The 22,247-nt window shown below is 33.7% G+C and overlaps 1 protein-coding gene across 6 annotated transcripts in view; it reads left to right on the forward strand.

Moving 5' to 3' along the window:
- Positions 1–22,247, forward strand: part of PHF14 (PHD finger protein 14) — a 201,133-nt gene that overhangs the window by 161,881 nt on the left and 17,005 nt on the right. The window lies entirely within an intron of this gene.

A 22,247-nucleotide genomic window follows, 5' to 3' on the forward strand; every position in this document is an offset into this window, starting at 1 on the left:
GAATTTTCTCCAAACTGTGCTATAGACAACAATGTTAAATTTATTATCGATGCAAAATCATGAACCGCAAACACATCCCAAACGCATAAAATTACAGATTTCTTATTTTCTCAGTAACCTTAGGGATCCTCAAATTTAAAGCTGATAAAAATACTTGATACCCTTTTCTGTTCTTATAGTGATACACATAGCAATTATTACACATAGCAATTATTCAGCGCTCCGTAATGGATCATTTTTATCTACATCTTGTGTCTGTTCTGTTTATATAGAATAATTATTTATGTTTTCTCATTTTTCTGAACTAAGAGATACAGATAAAATAGGTTTGAAGTATCAGCCATAATTTATTGCTTGAAAAGAAAGGCCTTATACTGATATTGTATGGAAGAGAAAACTATCTAAATCATTTCAGCAGCAAGCTTATAACCAAGATAACATCAGCATTTTCCTTCTTGAAAATGTATCTTTTGTATATTAAAAGTAAGGAAGCAGTATTTTATTAAAAATAGTATGAGAAGTTCAACCTATCATCATCATCACAAACCTAGCTTAAAGAAGATCCTGTTGTGTTTGATAGGGTAAAAATAATGGTAAGATTTTGTTTTAGTCCCTTGTTCACTATACAAGATCATCAAAAAACTCCTAAAATGCAAAAAGAAATAGGTGAAATAGTTCATATGTTAATAGTTTATAGTTTTCTCCTTTAGGTTCTCAAAAACAAATTATTATCCTATATGAATATACAGCGATAAAACATTAATGACTTAATGGCTAGTTGGCTAATGTCATAAAAGTTATCAGTTTGAAACATCTAGAATTTTCTTTTCTGCTCACATACAAAATGTGGCCGTGTAATTTAGTACTGCTTGCTTTTTTTTGTGGTCAAGTATTTGCCTAGGGTAGGAACAAGCTATACACCATTTGATCCGCATTACCTAAAAATTAGAAATATAAAAGGTTTTGGTTACGTTAGAAATATTGGACGTGCTTTGGGAATCCAGATTTACATTTCTTGACTTTGTCTTTATATTGCCTTTCCAACAATGAAGAACAAAATTTTACTGAACTATGGTCTATATACTAAACTATGCCCTTAAATAATTTTTTGAAGATGGTATACTCCAGTAATTTGTAGATAAGATATATAAACTTCGTTTAGCATAAATGTTTTTTATAAATAACCATGCAGTATTACTTTTTTTCATATTGCTGTTTATCCATGGTATATTCAGTAAGGAATTAAGTGGCAGATTACTTTTACAGCTGCATTTTTAAATGTATTAATTATTTTGTTCTCATTATGCAAGTAATACATATTCATTATAGATCATTTGGAAAATGCAGAAAAATGGGTAAAGAAAACAAAAGTCGTAACCTACCTGTCACAGATTACTACTGTTAGCGTATTGGTGTATTCCTTTCTAGCCTTTCTTCCTGCCCTCATTTAACAAATATTTGTTGAGCATCTTATAAGCCTAAGGCCCAGTAATAGTTGCTGGGAGTGTGGTGGTGTCCACAGCAGGATATAACCCCGGTCCTCTTGATGCTTATAGTCTATCAGAGAATATAAACAAATGAGGTGAAAGCTACAGAAGAGCTCAAGGTACTGTTAAAACCGGTAGCAGAGGAACTAACCTGGTTTGATGGGTCTCAGTAAATATTCTTGATATTTTTAGAATGTGGTAGGAATCTTCCTATGATTCCAGTATTATTATAGGCATATGGTCTCACTTGCTATCTTTCTCTCTCTCTCATATTTTTAAAATTCCGTTGGCTATTTCAGTGAGGATCTAGAAGGAAAAACAATTCTTGTGTGCATATAACCTTCATATCTGAAATATTCACTTTATTTTAAAAACCACTATGCTATTATTATCACTGCTGTAATCTTCAATCAACTGAAAATGGGCAAATCTTCAAAATGTCTATTAGGCAATTACTTCATTAAGGGCAGAAAAGAATTTAGCATTTCCAAATTGTTTTTATGATAATATGAAGTTGCTGATTCACTTGTTATAGTTTATGGAAGTATTTTATTTTATCGAGTTTTAACACTACTGTTGTCCTAAAACAATTAGCACAGTTTCACAGCAATTTTGTAATAATAATTTTATATGAATATAATTAATTTTAATCAAACTATTTAAAAACCTATTTTTCTAATCAAATAATATTTGCTTTGTTTTCATCATCACTAAATATGCTAATGAATGTGAAAAGTAACGTATTGTAGATATATGTAATAGTACCATAATCTTATTTCATTAAAATAGTAAATTAACAATGTCGTATAATGCTAGGCCTTTTAATTTTTTTCTGTCTCACTTCTATTTTTATTCTATTCTATGTGTTATACATTACCATATTTTAAACTTGTTGTATTAGTATTAAAAAATAATCTAAGGAAAATATGAAAGCATATTTCTTATTCAAAAAATTTCTTAAAAACAGTGGCAAATAAGCTCTTGAATGTCTTAAGCCTAAATTCTTCGCCATCAATTATTATTAACTATATTAAGTTAATTCTATTATTATATTAAAAAGTTTCATTAGAAAATCTAGGCTTATGACAGTATGCTTTATGGCATAGCTTCTGGTGCTTTACAATCAAAATATGAGAATTCCTACAATAGAACGTTAATTTACATATTACAGAATTACATTTTGAAAGCAAATAATTTGGGTATGATCTAAGACTTTATTTGTGAAGCTAATACCAGAGGAATATAGGATAAAATATCTTAGTTCCTTCAAGAAGAATCTCCTTCTTTCTTTAATATTTCCTTTGACAAACATGTTTTACTCTCTCCTAGTTTTTCAGACTCTAAGCTTGTCCTCCTCCCTTCTCCAGTTATTGCCCATTTCTGTATTACAGCAAAACTTCTAAACGGTTGTCTATACTCAGTACCGCCATTTTCTCTTTCTCCTCTAAAATTGGAAATATTTATAAAATATAAGTGAAAGAGTACAAAATATTACATACTTCCTGATCACAGGCATGTAGAGATAATTCTCAGAACACTAAATTGAAGTTGGGAAGATCATTCTGATTTGACTCTTTATGGTTGGAGATATAAAGCAACATATATGCAATTTTAAAAAAAAAAAGCCTTTGTAGAACCCTGCTATGTGTGAAAGCTTTCCGTTCATATGTACATTCAGCTCCATATCGTCATTTCCATCATAACTAGGACATGTAAACAAACCTAAAAGGAGATGCTGACACATGTTCTATTTACAGTAAATGCAGCAGACTCACTCTTTGTGCAAATCAATGCTGCAGCTGTTTTTTGCTTTTTGTTTTTTTTTTTCAAATTGAAAGTCTCAGAAACCAGGGTAGAGAATGTGTCATATATTGTTTTTGGGGAAGGATATTTTTATGCTGCAGGAAAGGTTTCATTAATATAGGAGATATAAAATATAATGCTTAACAGAAAGCCCAGAAATAGTATTATCAGCAGCCCAGGCTATCAGGAGTAATTTTGCCACGATTCCTTTGGTCTTTCCATTATAGTTCAAAGATCGCTGCTATATCCCCAGTCATTACATCCATGTTCCTGAAATTAAAGAGGAAGGATGAAGTGCAAAATGGCACATCCCATTCTCTCTGTAAATCATTTCAACCAGGCTTTGATTCCTACTACTCCATTGAAATGGTGCTTGGTAAACTCATTTACCATCTCTTTCTTGTCAGACTCAATAGTCATGCCTCTGTCTGAATCTTCTCTGACTTCTCAACATCATTTGACAATGTTGACCATTCTCTCTTTCTTGAAACATTTTCTTATCTTGGTTTCTATGACCCCCTAGTCCCCTTATTTTCTTCCTATTTATCTGGCAACTTCTCAGTCAATTCTCCAGCTACACCCAGATTGTATTATCATGGGTTAGTCCTTGGGGCCTTTTTCTTCCCTATGTTTATACCATTCCCTTGATGATTGCATGTAGTCTCATTATATCTTTATGTTGGTGACTTAGAAATTTCTAATACCAGCACTGAGTTCTTCCCCCAGTATCTAAATTCAAATATCCACGTTTGCCTGACATTCCCATTGCAGAGCTAAAGATTGTCTCAAACTTAATGTTGCCAAAATAGAATTCTTGTTTCTTGATCCTTCCTCACTCCCATCACAACTTAATTCTTCCGTAGTCTTTCCCAACTCACATCTACCATTTTTGGGTGCCAAAAACAGAGGAATTGTTCCTAATTATTCTCTTTTGTTTATTCCCCATATCTGCCTATCAGCCTTCCCTGACTCCAAACCAGATCATACTTCTTTCCATTTCCACCACTACTGCAGTACTCCAAGCCACCATTATTTCTGATCAGGACTGTTGCACTAGGCTTCTGCCTTATTTCCCTATTTGCATTCTTATCTAACCTCTACCCTTCTTTCTCTGTACTGCAACCAAAATAATCTTACAACTCAAAATCAAATCGTATTATTAAATTCTTAAACCCTCCAGTGGCTTCTCATTGCAAATGGAATAACCAGTATGGCCTACACAGTCACACTTAATATTTCATCTCATGCCAGGTATACTGACCTTTCTGGCACTCATACATGCTGAGCTCATTTGTACTGTAGGGCCCTTGCTCTTGTTCCCTATGCCTACATGTTCTCTTCTCACAGATTAGTACATGACTGGCTCCTTCAAATCATTCACGTCTCAGCCTGAATGTCACCTCTTTAGTAGAGGGACTTCCCTGACTACCTTGTCTAAGAAAAAGTGTGCTGCCAAACTTTGTATCTCTCTCTTCGGTTTTTTCTACTACATCAAAATATGAAATTATTTATCTGTTAACTGTTTATTGTCTGTCTTTCTCTGTTGGAATTTAAGATCCATGAGGACAAAAATGGTGAGCAATAACATGTCTGTTTCTCCATCTCCTTGAACACAAGCTGGTACATAGTAGGCACTCAAATATTTGTAGGTTAATAAACAAGTAGAAAACATTTCTACATTATAAGTAATTCTTAATATAACAATTATATTTTGCATTGAAATACTAAAATTGTAGTTAGAAAAGGAAGCAAAACTGATCATTTTTACTTTGGTAAGAAGAAAAAGCACTTTTATCAGCCATGTACATCTGAGCTCAACTTTGAGGTACAGTTTTTGGAACTATATTTTAAACTTTATAATAACAATAGCTACCATTGTTTTGAGCACCTATCATGTTACAAACATTTTACCAGTATAATTTACATGCATAATAATACTTTTAATCCCCAAAGTAATTTTTTGAGGTTAGGTTTTTATTTTTTTACATTTTACCAATAAGAAAACTGAGACTGAGAAGTCATGTGCCTTTCCCGAGGTCACACCAATAGTAAGTGCCAAAGCTGGATTCCAGGAGGTTTGTCTGACGCCAAAGCCCATACATTGTCCACTGTGCTCATGTAGATGTTTTGGGTAAGAATATCACACAATTGTTTTTCAATATAAGATTAATTCAGTTCACATAACACATACACACACAACTTTACCAACATTTTTTGTTTGTTTTGTTTTTGTACATGTTCTATTTTTTGCCAATATTTGGTTTAAAATCATTAGTTAATACTGACTCATCATGGTAAACAGTTCCAGACAGCAACTTAGGAGAAATGAGTTCTGATTCCAGCTCTACTATTAATTAGCTGGAGGACCCTGGGGGAGTCAGTTATGTAGTTTAACAATGGCTTCTCTATCTGCAGAGTAAAAGGAATGGACCAAATGATCCATTCTCCAAGTAAGGTACCTTCTAGCTCTAAAATCATATGGCTCTTAATAGAGAAGAGTGGTCTGGAAAGACCAGTGAAATCTGTTGTAACATTGTATGGCATCTGATTTATCTCTTGAATGTGAGTTCTTATTTAATATATCAATTTGCTTTTCTTGGAAATACGCGTAGTGGCCAGTATTCTTGCTTTAATCAGTCTTGAAATTTAGGAAGATAATTAAAAGGATATGGGTACAGAATTTAAAAGTTGTCTTGAATAATCTGTATTGTTTTATTTTTTGTTTACCTCCATTGATTTTCCTCATAATATCAGTAGAGGTTATCACTGAGTTCTCTTATTGTTTGTAACAGAATTTCAGTTGCTTCTCTTGACATTTCCAGGTATACACAAATGAGAATGGTTTTTCCTCCTCTTTTACAATTTTATAATTCATGTCTTTCTCTTGTCTAATTGTGTTGGTTAATATCTCAAAAACAAGGTTAAATTATAGTGGTATATTTGTCATCACCTTGACTTTGGTTGGATTGTTTCTAGTGTGTGATGCTACCTTTTGAGCTGCAAACCTGTATGTTATATTAAGAAAGTATAACATAAATATGTAAAATGTGTTGAAAATAAACTGCAAGTTGTACAAGATACATATAATATGATGCCGTTCACATAAAATGTTAAAATATAAAAACATACCAGGTGGTGATTACTATCCAATTCAGTGTATTGATCACATCTTAAGAAGGAAGGAAGAGAAATGGGATGGGGAAGGGATATCCAGAGGGCTTCAATGAGTGTTATAAGTTATGGTTATGATTATTATGTTTAAAGCACTTGATAACAAAATAATTTATTTGCTGAAGAAACATGGAAGTGTCTGTTGACTAGGTATGAAGAAGGTAGGAGGCATAAATTGAACATGTTACATTTCAAGCTTTTACATTTCAAGCGTGTAAATTTCCTGAGCACAGGGGTCAGCTCTGTTTGTTCTCCTCTCCGCCCTGAACATGTGACATATAGTAGATATTTACTAAATAATTATTGAATGAAAAAATAGAGGAAAGAAAGAAGGAAAAGAGGGTATTTTTCATTAGTTTTTCCTATTCCTTCTTTCTCCTCATTCTTTAATACACATCATTAATTTTTTAAGTAAGGTTTAGTTTAAATAAGGCATATAAGATTTATTTTGTATATTAGAAACCATTTTTTCTAAAGAACAGAATGTTAGTCAAATTTTCCATACAGCTTTCCAGAAATCAACGTATTATTACATATTTATTGTGCTGCCTGTTGTTTGTGTGAAACACATAAAACAAATTAATTATGGGGTATAGCTTGTGTGCCAAGTCCTAACAATGATTCAGGCTACCTACATTCAGAGGGGACAAAATGGCATCACAGTCTCAAATGCCTGCTATTGCTCGATTATTTTCCTGCTTTATCATTCCTTTGAAATTGAATATATCAGCAAGACATTTCAAATCATGGTGAAATACAGAGTATATAGTTTGTTTTCTATTTTAGAAGAAAATTAGAATAAAGGAGCCACATTCTATTTTTGTATTTTCTGTCTATGATAAAATATATACAGGTAATTTAAAAAATAAGAAAAGTAAAGTAAAAGCATTTTTTAAACACCCTCTCATAAGGCAATGGAGAGTTTTAAATTTAAATTTCCTGGGTAATTGTTGAACGTGTATTGTGAAAATTAGCACTTTTTAAAAGTTTTACATATTTTTCATTGAACAGTATGGTTGCTCCATAATACGGCTGTGAGACCATTAAGTTTTATTTTCTCATTTTATGTGTTTAAATTTATAGCTTAATTTTTTATTAGCTATCGCATTATGTCAGAGTTTTACATTCAATTTAATAATTTACTAGGATTTTTCTCTAGCCAGCCCTGGTGGTCTAGTGGTTAAGATTCAGTGCTCTCACCGCTGCAGCCCAGGTTCATTTCCCAGTCAGGGAACAACACCATCCGTGTGTTGGTTGTCATACTGTGGCAACTGCGTGTTGCTGTGCAGCTGAAAGCTACGCCACTGGTATTTCAAATACCAACAGGGTCACCCGTGGTTTCAGCAGAATCTTCCATACTAAGACAGTCTAGGAAGAAGGACCTGGCCACCCACTTTGGAAAAAATTGTCCATGAAAACCCTATGAATAGCAGCAGAGCATTGTCTGATATAGCGCTGGAAGGTGAGAAGATGGTGCAGAAAGACTGGGCAAGGTTCCAGTCTCCTGTACACAGGGTCGCTAGGAGTCAGAATTGACTGAAGGTACTAACAACAACAAAGGATTTTCTTTGAGACCCTCGAGTTTGAACATTCCCAAGAGCCCGCAAGAGTTCTTCATGGACCTACCTCTGTAGAGGCTTATGTTTCTTTTTCTTAGAAATAGAGGCTATTTGTTCTTTCTTGGAAAGCAAGCTTTTGTGTTGGTAGCTGTCAAAGGATTGAGAAAGCCATGGACCTTGATAATAAATCTTCTTTACACGAGCTTATTTGAAGATATAAGTGTAGTCATCCCAAGGTAATGGCATAATTTTATGTTGCTCAAAAACTGATCCTTGCAGCATTTTCCTAGTACTCATTTTTGCCCTCAACTATTTCTGTATCCTCATGAGATTTAGAAAATAGACCATAATAAATCCTAAGTATTGTCAGAATGCTTGAAAAAATGAAAAGACAATTGGTATGTTTGTCAAGATTTGTATACATAATCTTCAGGGAGCAGAATTGTTGAACTATTTTGGATTTGAAGGTTGCTTTTTGATCAGTTCTGCAAGATAGGCTTATATCTTCAGTCCTGATATATCCGTTGCTTTAAACTCATATATCCACTGATACTTGATATCTTAATTGTACTTTTAATAGGCACCTCAAACATACCGTGTACAAAGGCAAACTCTGATTCCCATTCCTCAACCACTGCCAACCTCCCACTTTGAGGTACAAAGCCTTGTACCTCTCTTAGTATAACTGAGTAATTAATGTGGTCAAGATCCATTGGGAAAAAAACTGAATTATTTTGGAAAGTTATGTGAAGCTTTTAAAACTTATTGATCATAGGCAATTTTAATTATCCATATGGTATATTGGAAAGAGAACTCTTTGGAGTCAGACAGAGCTGAGTTTGAATCCTAGCTCCTCTTATATGTTTAGGTGTGTGACCACAGGCAGTTATTTAATATCTCCAAGCCTCAGTTTTCTCAGTGGGAAATGGGAATGATAGTACTTATCTTGCCTGGCATTTGTAAGAATTACGTACAATGCGCATAAATACTTGGTATTTAATAAGTACTCAAAAAGTGAAAACTATTATTTATTTGTTTCCCATGAATCTTTATAGTAGGAATTCATTCATATATTCAAGAAATGTTTATTGAGAGGCTATGATGTGATAGGAATGGCACTAGCTCCTGAGGGTACTGTGGTAAGCAAGACAGAAAATCTGCTATCATGGAGCTTAGACTCTAGTGAAGGAAGACAGATGATACGTAAATAAGCAAGTAAATCATCATTTCATTGTGATAAATGTTACGGAGAACAATCTGTTTGAGTAGTGGAGGAATGGCTTGTTTCATGCATGAAGTCAGAGAATTCCTCACTTACTGAAACCTGTGTGACAAAAAAAACTAGGCATACAAAATCAAGGGCAGAGGAAACAGCTAGTGCCATTTGTTCGGGAATCAGAGGGAAGATCAGCATGTTTAGAGCCAGGTAAGCAAGTTGGAGAACTGTACAAGATGAAACTAGAAAGGTGGGAGGGGCCATATGATATGAGACTTCATAGGCCATGACAGGAGTTTGGATTCTGTTCTAAATACAAAGCTATTAGAGGGTTTCAAGCAAGGGTGGGATATAATGTCATCTTTGTCTTACAAAGGTTGCTGTCTGCTGTATGGAGAGTAAATTGTACAAGTACAAAACAGAAGCAAGAAGGCTGATTAGGAAACTATTGGAGTAATCCAAGCAAGAAATATAATTGCTTGGACTAAGATGGTAACAATGGAGATGGAAAGCACTAAACAGATTTTAGGTACCCTTTGGTGATAGAAACAATAGGAATTGGCTATGGAGTGTGAGAGAGAGGAAAGAATTAAGGAATGACGCCTAGAGTTGGGGTTTGAGCAATTGGGTGAATTGCAGGCTAAGAGAGGTACAAGGCTTTTAGGGGGAGGTTGGCAGTGGTTGAGGAAGGGGAATCAGAGTTTACCTTTGTACCTGATATGTTTGAGGTGCCTATTAAAAGTGCAATTAAGATATCAAGTGTCAGTGGATATATGAGTTTAAAACATGGAATATATGTCAGGACTGGAGATATGAATTGGAAAGTCATCATAAAATGGATGATGGCATTTGAGGCCCTTTAGAGCCATCTCCAGGTAAGGTTATCAAAGGGTAAAGAATTCCGAAGACAACAATAAAAAGAAGTTAAAAGAAATTAAAGATATGGGGAAAACTTGGAGAACTAGGAGAAGAAATTTAAGAAAGATGCCAATGCTGTATTGGTAAGGATACCTTAACTGCGAGTAACAGAAAACCCAACTACTTCTAACATTTCATACCTTGTGTATTCAGAATTGAGATGATTAGGTGATTATAGGGTTAATTAATTTAAAAAATTTTTCTTTGTCTTCTAACATTTTCACTGTCTTGACTTTTGACTTTAGGCTTCTCTCTCATAGTCACAAGATGGCTGCAAGAGCTCCAAGTATTGTGTCCTCACATAACACATAGAGGAAATCCAATGGAAGTGATCCCTGTCTTGTGTTCTTTTTTATAATAGTGAGGGATACTTTCACAGAAGTTCCCCAGTAGGTTTCCCAACATGTCTTATCTAGAATAGTTCATGTTTCCAATAGGGTCTATCATGATAGTGAAACACATTTGAGAAGAACTAATAGATTTACCTAGGTTATTTATATGGAATTTTCCTTGTAATGAAGCTTCATTCCTGTGGTGTGATCTATTTATTCAAATAATTAATATATTTATAGTAAGGATTAATCATATTTACCATATATTTATATAGACCTCATGAATTTAAAATATTGTCCAATTTAGTATGTGTACAGTCATGCACTACATAATGACATTTTGGTTGACAGTGGACCACATATACAACAGTGGTCCCATAAGATTATAATGGAGCTGAAAAATTCCTGTTGCCTAGTGACATCGTAGCTGTCGTAACATCATGGCACAATGCATTACCCATGTGTTTGTGGTGATGCTGGTATAAATAAACCTACTGCGCTGCTAGTAGTATAAAAGTATAGCACATGCAATTATGTACACTACATAATACTTGATAGTGAGAATAAACGACTGTTACTGGTTTAGGTATTTACTATACTATACTTTTTATTGTTATTTTAAAGTGCACTCTTTCTACTTTAAAAAAATGTTTATTGTAAAGCAGTATGCTGTGTTATGCTGGTAGCAGCCTCATACTTCTCTTGTTTACAGCATCTCTTGATTACATCATTTTCTCTTGTGCTTGTTTAAGTATACTCTGTGATGTTTGCACATTGACGAAATTGCATGATGATGCATTTCTCAGAATATGTCCCTGTCATTAAGTGACTCATGACTGTATATATCTGTGTATATACATATGTAAAAGAAAAACAAAATTTAAATATTACTTCAGGGAAATGAATTAAATTACTTTTAACTTCTTTCCAATTCCAAGATTCGATATTTCTAAACATTGAAGAATTTATCTATAAGGTTATAGCCTATTTTCTTTGAAGCGACGATATGCCTAAAAGCCTCTTAAGTCAACTCTGCAAGAACTATATTAGTCCAATTTCTACAAAAAAATCATTATTTATTGTTTTTACATATTGAACCTACCTAGATCCCAAGATTATTTTCATTTCAGTTGGATCCTCACACCAAGGTTGTTCCTTTATTCAGGGAGAAAGCATTAATTTACATTCATATACAATTACAACATCATGCAGACTCTGGGGAGCTCTGGGAGGAACTTCAATCAAAGATGCTAATCAAAGGCCCATGTTGTAATTTTGAAGAAGTGTTTAATTATTGCCTTTCCCTAATTATTAATCATTATGAATGAATATCTTTAAGAGTAATCATTCACCTGGTTAACTTATTTTTTTATTTACTGTTGTATCTTTCAATCTGGTAATGTCAACAATTGAAATTCCAAGATCAAGAAATTAAAGAGACAGATGGAATCGGGTTCTATTTACTATCATAATGATGGTTATCCAGCTAAGCACTGTTTTTGAAGAGGATCCCCACTACTTACCTGCATATCAATAGGCCATCTGTGATTAAAACCTGTCATAAAGTTAAGCTTGGAAGGAGGCGGGAATAAAGCTTATTGAGTGCTTTTTGTGAGCCAGGATGTGTTATAGTCTTCTCACATTTTATTTCATGTGATACCTTTACCCATCAATAATAGTTTTTACCATTTTATAGAGGGGGGAAGATGAAGTCCAGAAAGGGTAAGTGAATTTTTTCAAAGTTGCATAGCTTTGGATAGTGTGTGTATGAAAGTTAGGATTTGAATCTAGGTTTGCCAGTGACTAATCACAAAGCCCGTTTCCTCCACTACACAATTGCATAGAAGAAACAGGGCAAATACAAAGTACATCCACAGTAACCATCCTTGGGCATTGCGTAGTGCCAGTATTGCCTACCTTTCCATGTCCTTTCCCCTCCTTTCCTCTCTCACTGGGCTTCAACTGACAACCTTCTCGCTGCTCCCTCTACCTGGAAGGCTCATCGCTTCACTCTTTACCTGACCTGCTCCTTCTTATCCTTCAGGTCTCAATATATTTGTCATTTTGGGGAGCTTCCCTGAAACTTTTAGGTCCTTCTAGTAAAAATTTCATAGCATTGTGTTTCTCTTTCATTGAACATAGAATAATTGCAGTTATATAGCTGCTTGAGTAATCAGTTGTTTTAGCACCTAGCACAATACCTGACACACAGTTGATAAGGAGGGGTGCGTAGATGCTTATATACTCTCTGGATATCTTTTTTCAAATGGGATATTTTTTTAATGTCATTTTATGAAATATTTTTTCTAATGTCCTATGTCCTGGATTATGGAATATTGAGAAATACTTTATACTTACTGAATAACTAATTGGTCATAGAAAACGTTGGTTAAATGAATGCATCTTCAGGCAAGCTTTATCAGTGATTTGGTGCTTGCCAAGTGGGCTACTTTTGTGAATAATTTCAAAACATAATGCCTGGTTTTCATTATGGTAACGGTTTAAAGCAAATGGTTTAAAACATTTAATCTTTTTCCTAAAAAAGCAAAATAGTGGCTAAGCAATAATCTCTAAGATCCAGATGTGGAAAGATGGCTGTTATTTTTGACACTGACTATGAAATACCACTATTAGAATTTTTGTGTGGAATTTTCTATAACAGTATTTTTAATTTTTTGAAGCAAAATCAACTTTTTTTTCATCCATGAAAAATTAATGTGCCGTAGGAGATGTGTTACTTGGACATGTAATGAGCTATTAATTTCCAATAAAACTGTTAAGATTAATGGGTTCATTCTGGGGAAAATAGCGTTCAGCTTGAAATAGAGATATTTGAGGCAATTTACTCTGTTCACTTGGGAGTAGAGTTTTTAAAATTCAGTTTTTAAACATAAGTTTATTTCTGAAAGATGTAGTCCTTGATGTTGAATTTATCTTAATGAAAGAGCAGTGTAAGTTACATTGAGAAATATTTGTTTGAAAAACTCACAATACTAATCTTTGGGCTTGAGCAAGAGTAGACTATTTTGATGCCATAGCCCAACTCTGTAGAACATTAATCATTAAAAAAACAACTCTCCGGATGTCTTGTCATGGTTCTGTTTTCTTCTCTTCACATTTGTATGCCTGATGTACTTGGATTATCTGCTTTCTCCACTGCATTGTAATTATATGAACACCTGTCTACCACATGGGAACTTGGGCTCCTTTAGGCAGCAAGACATTTTATTTACCTTTGTTATTTCTAATACCTTGCCCAGTGTCTGACACACAATCATTGTTCAATAAGTGTTTGGACAAGGAAGAACAGGAGGATTCTAGGAATAGAATCTGCTTAAAAGAGTTAATAAAATGTTTAATTTGAGTCAAAGGACAAAATATATTCTAGCATCTTCTAAAATGAGAATAGTGTTTGATCAATACACTTAAGTCTATCAGTGAGTTACAAAAAATATCAAAATGGTTCTTTTAGATTTTGATTTAGTAACATTTCACTTTATTTTGACATTTGTGTACAGTTAAGTCAGTCTTAGATGCTTCTATGGAGAAATTTCTTTTGTTAAGCAAAAGTACCTCTTTTCCTCTAGATAATAGTCAGACATCATTTTGAAACCCCTGATTAAAGGTAGTGAAATAATATGTCAGTATTAATAAGAACATCTGCTACCCAAAAAACTATAATATGAAATAATGAAAGCAGTCGTATTATTTTTTACCATATTACAGTTACATAGAACAACTTGTTCTAATGGTTCTTAAACTGCATGAATCCAAAAACGTGGCAGTGAATTTTGTGTGAAACATGACTCAGTATTACTGAATGACTGTGGGATTTTACCAGCAAGCAATAAACACTGATTTATAGTGTGAGGTCTGTAATGCGCTGTCCACATCACAAAGTGCCGAAACCTTGTTATCCAGAACTGTGATTGCCTCTGCGTACTATTTTGGTGAGAAACTTTATAGTATTTAAAACCAAAGTATCCTTATTTCTAAATCATCTAACAGATTGTTTGTTTGCTTGTCTGTTTCTACTTTTTGTGTTGAGATAATTTTAGATTTTAAAAGAGTTGCTAAAACTGTCTAGAAAAGTGTAGAGTACCCAGGTTCTCCTTATGTTAACATCCTATGTACACATAGAACAATTATATAAACCTTAGTATAATACCATTAAGTAAACTATAGAATCTATTAGGTTACCCGTTTTGCCACTAATGTCGTTTTTCTGGTCCAAGATATCCTATTTCATTTTGTCATCATGTCTCTTCCAATTTGTTACAGTTACTTACTCTTTCCTTGCCTTGCATGACCTTTACACTTTTGAAGAGTACTATTCACTTATTTTGTAGAATATGCCTCAATTTGGGTTTGTCTGATGCTATCTCATGATTAGATTGAGGTGTGCGTTACTGGGAAGGCTACCACCACAGAACAGAGGTGATGTCTCCTCTCAGGGTGGCGTAAGGGGGGGGAGGAGGGGCAGGATGTCAGTATGTATTACTAGTGACGTTAACCTTCATCACTCAAGTCAAAGTGGTGTTTGCCAGGTTTATCCACTGGGACATTATTGTTTTTCTTTGAACAAAGTAGTTTTAAATCATTTGGGTTTGAAGATAGTTTGGGGAGTTGTTTGTTTTATTTTTAAGTCACTAGACAGTCTCAGGAAGAAATTGGTTTCACATTTTTGTCTATCAAGTGGTCAGTATTTGCATTTGTAAAGTATGGGGTTAGGTAGGATCTGTTAGGAACCTTTCAACTTTAATATTCTGTGACTTAATGACTCATTAAGGAGAACAGTAAGAGAATGAGAGGTGTCTCCTACATATCATAGTTGCTTCCAGATTGGCCTGAAGTCCCATCTTTGGATTTGATGTAGCTTTTAAGATGAATACCTTGATAGCTTCCTTCTTAACAAGGATATTATATATTGAAAACAAATTGAGGTTTTATGAATTTCCTAACTGAAAATCTATTATCTAGACATTACTTAGATATGAAGTTGTTTCTTAGTCTCAAAATTGTCAGTGTAAAATATTTACAGTTTATCTGGCCTCAGAAGAAATAATATTAAAAGAGTTTTAATTATTGAAATACCTTAAATCAGTCTATTTTGTATCTTAATGCAAACTGTATTTTTCACTTTGAATCTGATGAATTCCATCCAGTGAAATCAAATTATGTAAATAATATCATTTTCATTAAGGGAGTTTTGTTACCTTTCACTTTTTGAAAGTCTCCTACCTATTCCCTAAAGTACGCTAAGATTGTGATATTACCATTTATGTAAATTCTGTTTGTTTCTTTGACAGTGATTTTGATACATATGAGCTATAACTGTCCTTTGTTTAGAATGTCAAAATTCTGAAAAGAAAATGTAAAATTTAAGTATTTTCTCTTATTTTTTATTGTGGTCTGAATTAAAATGGCCAAAGATTATGATTTTTCTAATGGCAATATGGTAGTTAGTTTTGGTAAAAATTAACCTTAGGGCCTGACTAAGCAAAATTTTTTTTCTTTTAGTATATGTAATGTCTAAGTTTTGATCTGTGTTGCATTAAACTCCTTTTTGTATTGTGAAGGACAAAGAAAATGTTGTCACGTCCTGTTAAAGAAGGCACTTCTTCCACAGTGTCCAATTCCTGTATCATGGTTATTGCTTATATGAATGAATAAATAAAATATGCTACATATAAGTGTTTTCCAGCTTGTATAATGAACTCAGTTACTGCTGAATAATTTTTAGACATAGTAAACAATGCATATATGTCTCTGAAAATTTTAGTGAACCAACCACTGATTTTATTTTTATCCACCTGGAAATCTCTTGGCTCTGGAACTGTAGTTTGACTGGTGATCTTGCATATCTCAAACATTTTTAGACATTATTTTTGCCTCATTTTAATTTGGTAGAATTTTTTAAACTGGGAATTTAAACCTGTATGTGTATGTTTAGGGGAAAAAATACAAAAGCATAAATTTAGAAATGTCTCTTCTCCTTGAGTAGCTATGGGGAAAGTAAAAGTTTATATGTATTGTCTTTAAATATTAGCACATTTGGAATTTAGAAATGTAACATTTAGTGAATAGTAGATAATTTATAATAGTAGAAATATTTTCTAAGTCAAATACTGTGTGATCTCACTCATAAATAGAAGATAAAAACAACAAACACATAGAGACACAGATTGGATTGATGGTTACGAGAGGGAAAGGGAGGAGGGTGAAAGGGGTAATTAGGCACATGTGTGTGGTGATGGGTTGTAATTAGTCTTTGGGTGGTAAACATGATGTAATCTACACAGAATTCAAAATATATTATGATGTACCCCTAAAAGTTATGTAATATTATGATCCAACGTTACTGCAATACCAAAAAAAAATTTTTTTAAAAGAAAAAAGCCAATCCAGTTAAAAAAAAAAGAAATATTTTCTAAAGAACCTCTTTAACTATTATATCTTAGTGTACCATAAACTTTTAATTAATATATCTTGGACTTGTGCTGTCCTCATTGAGTTTATGCTCATTAAGAGTCTACCCTAACTCACACTTACCATCCATCATTCATTTCATTTCCTTTCTTTTATCCTGTCTATTTTGCCAGACTTTTACCTTCTACTCATTGGTCTTCATTTCCTTTCCCATAAATAGGCCCTCCTTAGATGGCTCTGCCAATCCTTAGGGCCTTTCTTCCGGTCAGAAAGATTCCTCTTGATCCCAAATCACACATGGCAAATCCAAAGTCTTAGTTTTCACTGCCCCATTTCCATGCTGCCAAAAGACACCGCAAAGAAGTAAAAAGTGACTGGAGGAAATGAAGAATTAGAAAAGCAAAACTACTCCACCAGAAAGTGAATCCACGTCATGAATTGGAAGGATAAGTGATTACTCAACAAATGAAATAGAATTATTCATACATCCCCATACATGAAATTAGAAATTTATTATCTCCCTTTTATCTATCTTACTTGCTATTAAAGGATATGATTTTGTAATATTAAATAAAGGGAGATTTCTTTGATTAACTATCTTTTGTTTGAATCACTCAGTAGAGAAAAAAGGTAGAAATTTACAAAAGAGCCCCGTTCTTTTTAATGACATATGTGTTTAAGCTAGGTTTACTAAGAACCTCCTAGGTTACTTTAATTTTATAACATAGCCTTAAACTTTCTAATTAAATATGCAATTTCTGTCATAAGAAAAAACCTCTTATGCTTTTTACAGTAAATTTAATTAAGCATTTCTTGTAAGTTCATTTCAGTATCTATCATGGCCCACTAAAGTTGGAATTCAGTTGTAAAATGGTAGATTAATTGTCTTTTGTATTAAATGAAATAAGAATCTCAAATATGCAAAGTCAGGAAATTTAATTGTGGCTTTCAATTGCCTCCTCAATGCATTGGAAAACTGAATGCAGATGTACAGAAAAAGGGCCAAAGGTGGTTAAATGGAGCACATCACACACATTTTGCACTTTACTTAATGATCCAAGTGTTTATTACTATGAAGTAAATGCACCATTTAAAGAATTATGGTGGAATTGTAAAACGCTAAAATCTCTAATTAATTTTAGTCTGAAGCATGCAGCGTGCTCATTTTGCCTAAAACATTTGCATTATCATCAGTATTTTTCCAGTTATTAAGATAAATTTTTCCCCATTGTGCAGCACTAGCATACTTTCTGTATTAAAAGCACAATCTTAAATGCTGTTGAGAGTTATATCTGATATATGTTTTAAATGAATAAAAGAAAGTAGTTTTTGACCACAGATTGGAACAATATATTATATATTGCTTTTCTACACTTGTTCTATAGTTAACAGAACAGTTTGTGTCTACATACTTTTCACCAGAAACTATATACATATACTAACATTTTTAAAAGAACCATTATTAAAACATACAGATAATTTTGACTGTTAATTTGAATCCAATTATAATAACTCTTCCTTCTCTGATTAGTCAAAGAAACTTTTAAAATCTAAAGAAAATATCATAAGAAAATAGAAATATTTAGTTAGTTCTTAGCTGCACCTTCCACTTCATTTTACTGTTGTAGCACCATGTGACGTCGTCTGCTGTGAACAGCAAATTCAGTAAAGTAAAAACAACTGACCTCATTCTCTTTGTAAACATAGAACCCCCATTATGCTTACTTGTTTCAGGATGTAGTTCAAATGGCCAGATTACACAGGGACTTATTAAAAGAAAGCTTATGTTTTTCTGATTGTGAAGTAATCCATGTTCAGATGGAAAAGTAAGAAAATTCATGAATGTGCAGACAAGAAAATAAAAATGAATAACGTCACCATTATGAACATTTGAGGTGCTTAAGGAATTTTAAGTAGAACAATGGAAAACAGTTTATTTTAGCTGCATATTATTTAGCTTTAGAGGCTACCCGTGCCTTGAATTTTTTTTCCACATAAAATCTTTGTGTATACATCATACTTTCTTTGAATTTAGGAAACTTTCATTAAGTAGCCGTTTTTAAATTTTTGTAGTCTTTTTATTTTGAAATAATTTTAGAGTTACAGAAAAGGTGAAAAAACTAGTAGAGATAATTTCCATTTGCCCTTCTTACTGCTTCCTTTAGTGTTACCATCTTCTATAACCAAAATAAATTACTGGAATCAGGAAATTAACATCAAAACAGTACTGCTAACTACTGCATAGGCTATGTTCAAATTTGGCCAGTTTTCCCACTAATGTCCCTTTTATAGTCCAGGATTCAGCACTGCATTTAGTCTTCATGTCTCTTTAGTCTCTTCCAGTCTGTGGTAGTCCAGGCCTTATCTTGTCTTTCACAACCTTGACACTTTTGAAGACTACTGTTCAATTATTTTATAAAGTGTTATCTGATGTTTTCTCATTCAAAATTGAGATTATACGTTATTGGGAAGGATACCACAAACCAGAGTTGATGTACCTTTTCTTTATTTTTTCTTTCATTCTTTCCTTTTTTTTTTTTTTTTTTTTTGGTGAGGAAGATTGGCCCTGAGCTAACATCTGTAGCCAATCTTCCTCTTTTTGCTTGAGGAATAGTGGCCCTGAGCTAACATCTGTGCCAATCTTTCTCTGTTTTGTATGTGGAATGCTGCCACAGCATGGCTTGATGAGTGTAGTGTGTAGATCAGCGCCTAGGACCTGAACCTGCAAACCCTGGGCTGCCGAAGCAGAGTACATGAACTTAACCACTACACCACCAGATTGGCCCTTTATGTGCCCTTTTTGGTGCATCATGCCAGAGTGTTAATGTTAATGTGTATTACTGGTGATGTTAACCTTGATCACTTGGTTAAGGTGGTATTTGACAGGTTTCTCCACTATAAAGGACTTATAAAGTCACCTTTAAAGACATAAAGAAACAATAGGGAAAGTTGTCCCTTTGTATAATCCTACCTTTAAAAGAAATCATTTAAAACTTGGCAGTCTGTAGGGTAAATACAGAGTCATCTGTATTCATAGACCGTAATCCGAGTCCAGATATTACCTGAACGGTAGAAATTCAGCTACTAAATTGGCCTTTGTTTGGAGTTGGGAAAGGAAAAGCAAGTTGGATAGGTTTTATTAATTCCTATCATCTTGGAACTATTATGAGAACTAAGTCAAATTTGTAAATCAGGAAAAATGGAGGGCGCCTCTATTCCAAAGTGATGGTGCAAGCTGAATAGCATTTAAACAAAATTTTGAAATGTTATTCAGTGGTAAGAAGGATTTAGTTTAGATAAAAATTTCTCTGTTAGAATAACTCTTTTAGTCTCGTGTTGCCATCTGGAGCATCAGACCATAATTACATGGTCCATGTCTGCCTAGAAATTATCATTCTCCTCACTACAACAATGCTGTCAGAGTAAAAGGAGCAGGAAAGGAAGGAACCGCATTTAGTTACTCGGCATTATGAGTGTTATTGCTCTATGGGTGCCTGTCTGGAAATTCCACATGTAACTAGCATATCTTCAGTGTGGTTATAATCACCACGTTTTCTGGAGTATGAATTAACAAGCTTAAACATTAAGAGGTAAACCTGTCTACTTTCCAGTGACCCCAAAGGGTACATTTTCTTGCTGGCTGCTTCAGAACACTTCATGAAACAAATGTCAAACTTGTCAGGGCTGTCACTAAGAAAATGATCCGTGTAGCAAGGGTCTTCTTTCACTGGGAAACAAACAGATGTCTTCTCTCAGGGAAGAGTGACAAAAGGCTGTCATCTACCAGAAGAAATTTTTGCCTGCCTTTAATATCCAGTAGTGAAGAAATCCTTTACTAAAAAGCTTCCTTTCTTTGCAGTTTCATTCATTATGCAGTCATTTGTCAATGATGTTTGATTTGCTGCCTGAGCTGTTTTAATGATATTGTTAGTCTTGAACTGAAAGTTCTTGTAAAAATTGACCTGCAATGTTAGAAACACGAAATAGTGCTTCCAAAAAAAAATAAAATAAAAGCCCTCTAAAACCTTTTCTGGAGCTTTACTGTATCTAATTTTTTTATTTAAAATGATAAAATCTATTATTGTTACCTTGATTTCTTTGATGATGTTATACTATAGCAGTTACGATGTGTTATGCTCTAGCAGTTAGGGTTAAATGCCCTTTCCACCCCTCCATAATCCTTTTCCACATCCAGATCACAGCTATCTTTGTACAAAGGAAGAGAGAGATCGGATCTTGTTACTTCTTATCTTGTTACAAATGGTTTAAAGGCAAGATATTTTAAAGGGTAAAGAAAAGTGTGAAGCAGTTTTGCTCCTGTCCTGAACAGGAAGCAATGTTAGAAGAGACATGCATTTATAAACTATCCTTTATTACTAAGAAAAAATGCAACAAAAAGACTGGCATTATATTAAGAATATTAGTTAAATATGAAAGTAACCTGTATAGATACTTCCTAGTCCTCAGGGTCATTATTAAGCCTTTACATTTCTATTTTAACTCAGAGCAGCCTTGAAAGTTGCTAGGGAAAACTAGATAACCAAGCTTATTAAACCAGTAAGTCTTATTGGTGTGGGAACTTAGTAGACTGTCCACATGATAAAAGCTCCACTCTTCTCCTACAAATTAAAGGATATGAGCTTGATAATGGCTGCTTGGGCTGATGTTGCTTCAAACATTTTTGCTTATTTCTGTTTTCAATACTGTTCTAGTAAGTTAAGATTGCCAGAAGTGTGACTGCTGGATAAGGAAAGTTTTGTGCTTTTCCACATTACATATTAATTTAGGCAGACTTCCCTTTTATTCAGTTTTTACTTCACTGTTTCACATAGTTCAGAAAACGTTTATTGGACTCCAACCATTTTACTAAATGTGCCCTGTTAGATGGTAGGATGATAAGATAAGATAAAGCCCTGCCTTGAGGAGCATTTGGACTAATTCAGTGCTGCCTAACAAAAATTTCTTACCACCTTTACCTGCTGATTTAACACGTTCTGTCAGTATCTCACCTGAAGAATACAGTGGAAAGTGTAGAGTAAGATTTGATTTTCATTAGGATGTAATTAAAATGTGATCTCTAGAAAATTCTTGTCTAAAAGTAGAAACTACCCGTTCATTAATAGATTTTCAAGAGTCAATCGAACATGATCTCTATTCAGTAGAGATAAATTGGGAAAAAAACAACATACAATGGCTATTATGCTTAGAAAAATGTGTTAACATTATATTACCAAGATGATATTCAAAACCCCGTCACTGGTATCCCACATATCTGTAATGATTCAGGTCAGTTGATAATGTTGATAATTTCTCTGCTTCCCTGGTGTTGACA

Source organism: Equus przewalskii, chromosome 4 (assembly GCF_037783145.1).
Source record: "Equus przewalskii isolate Varuska chromosome 4, EquPr2, whole genome shotgun sequence".
Classification (NCBI taxonomy): Eukaryota; Metazoa; Chordata; class Mammalia; order Perissodactyla; family Equidae; genus Equus; species Equus przewalskii.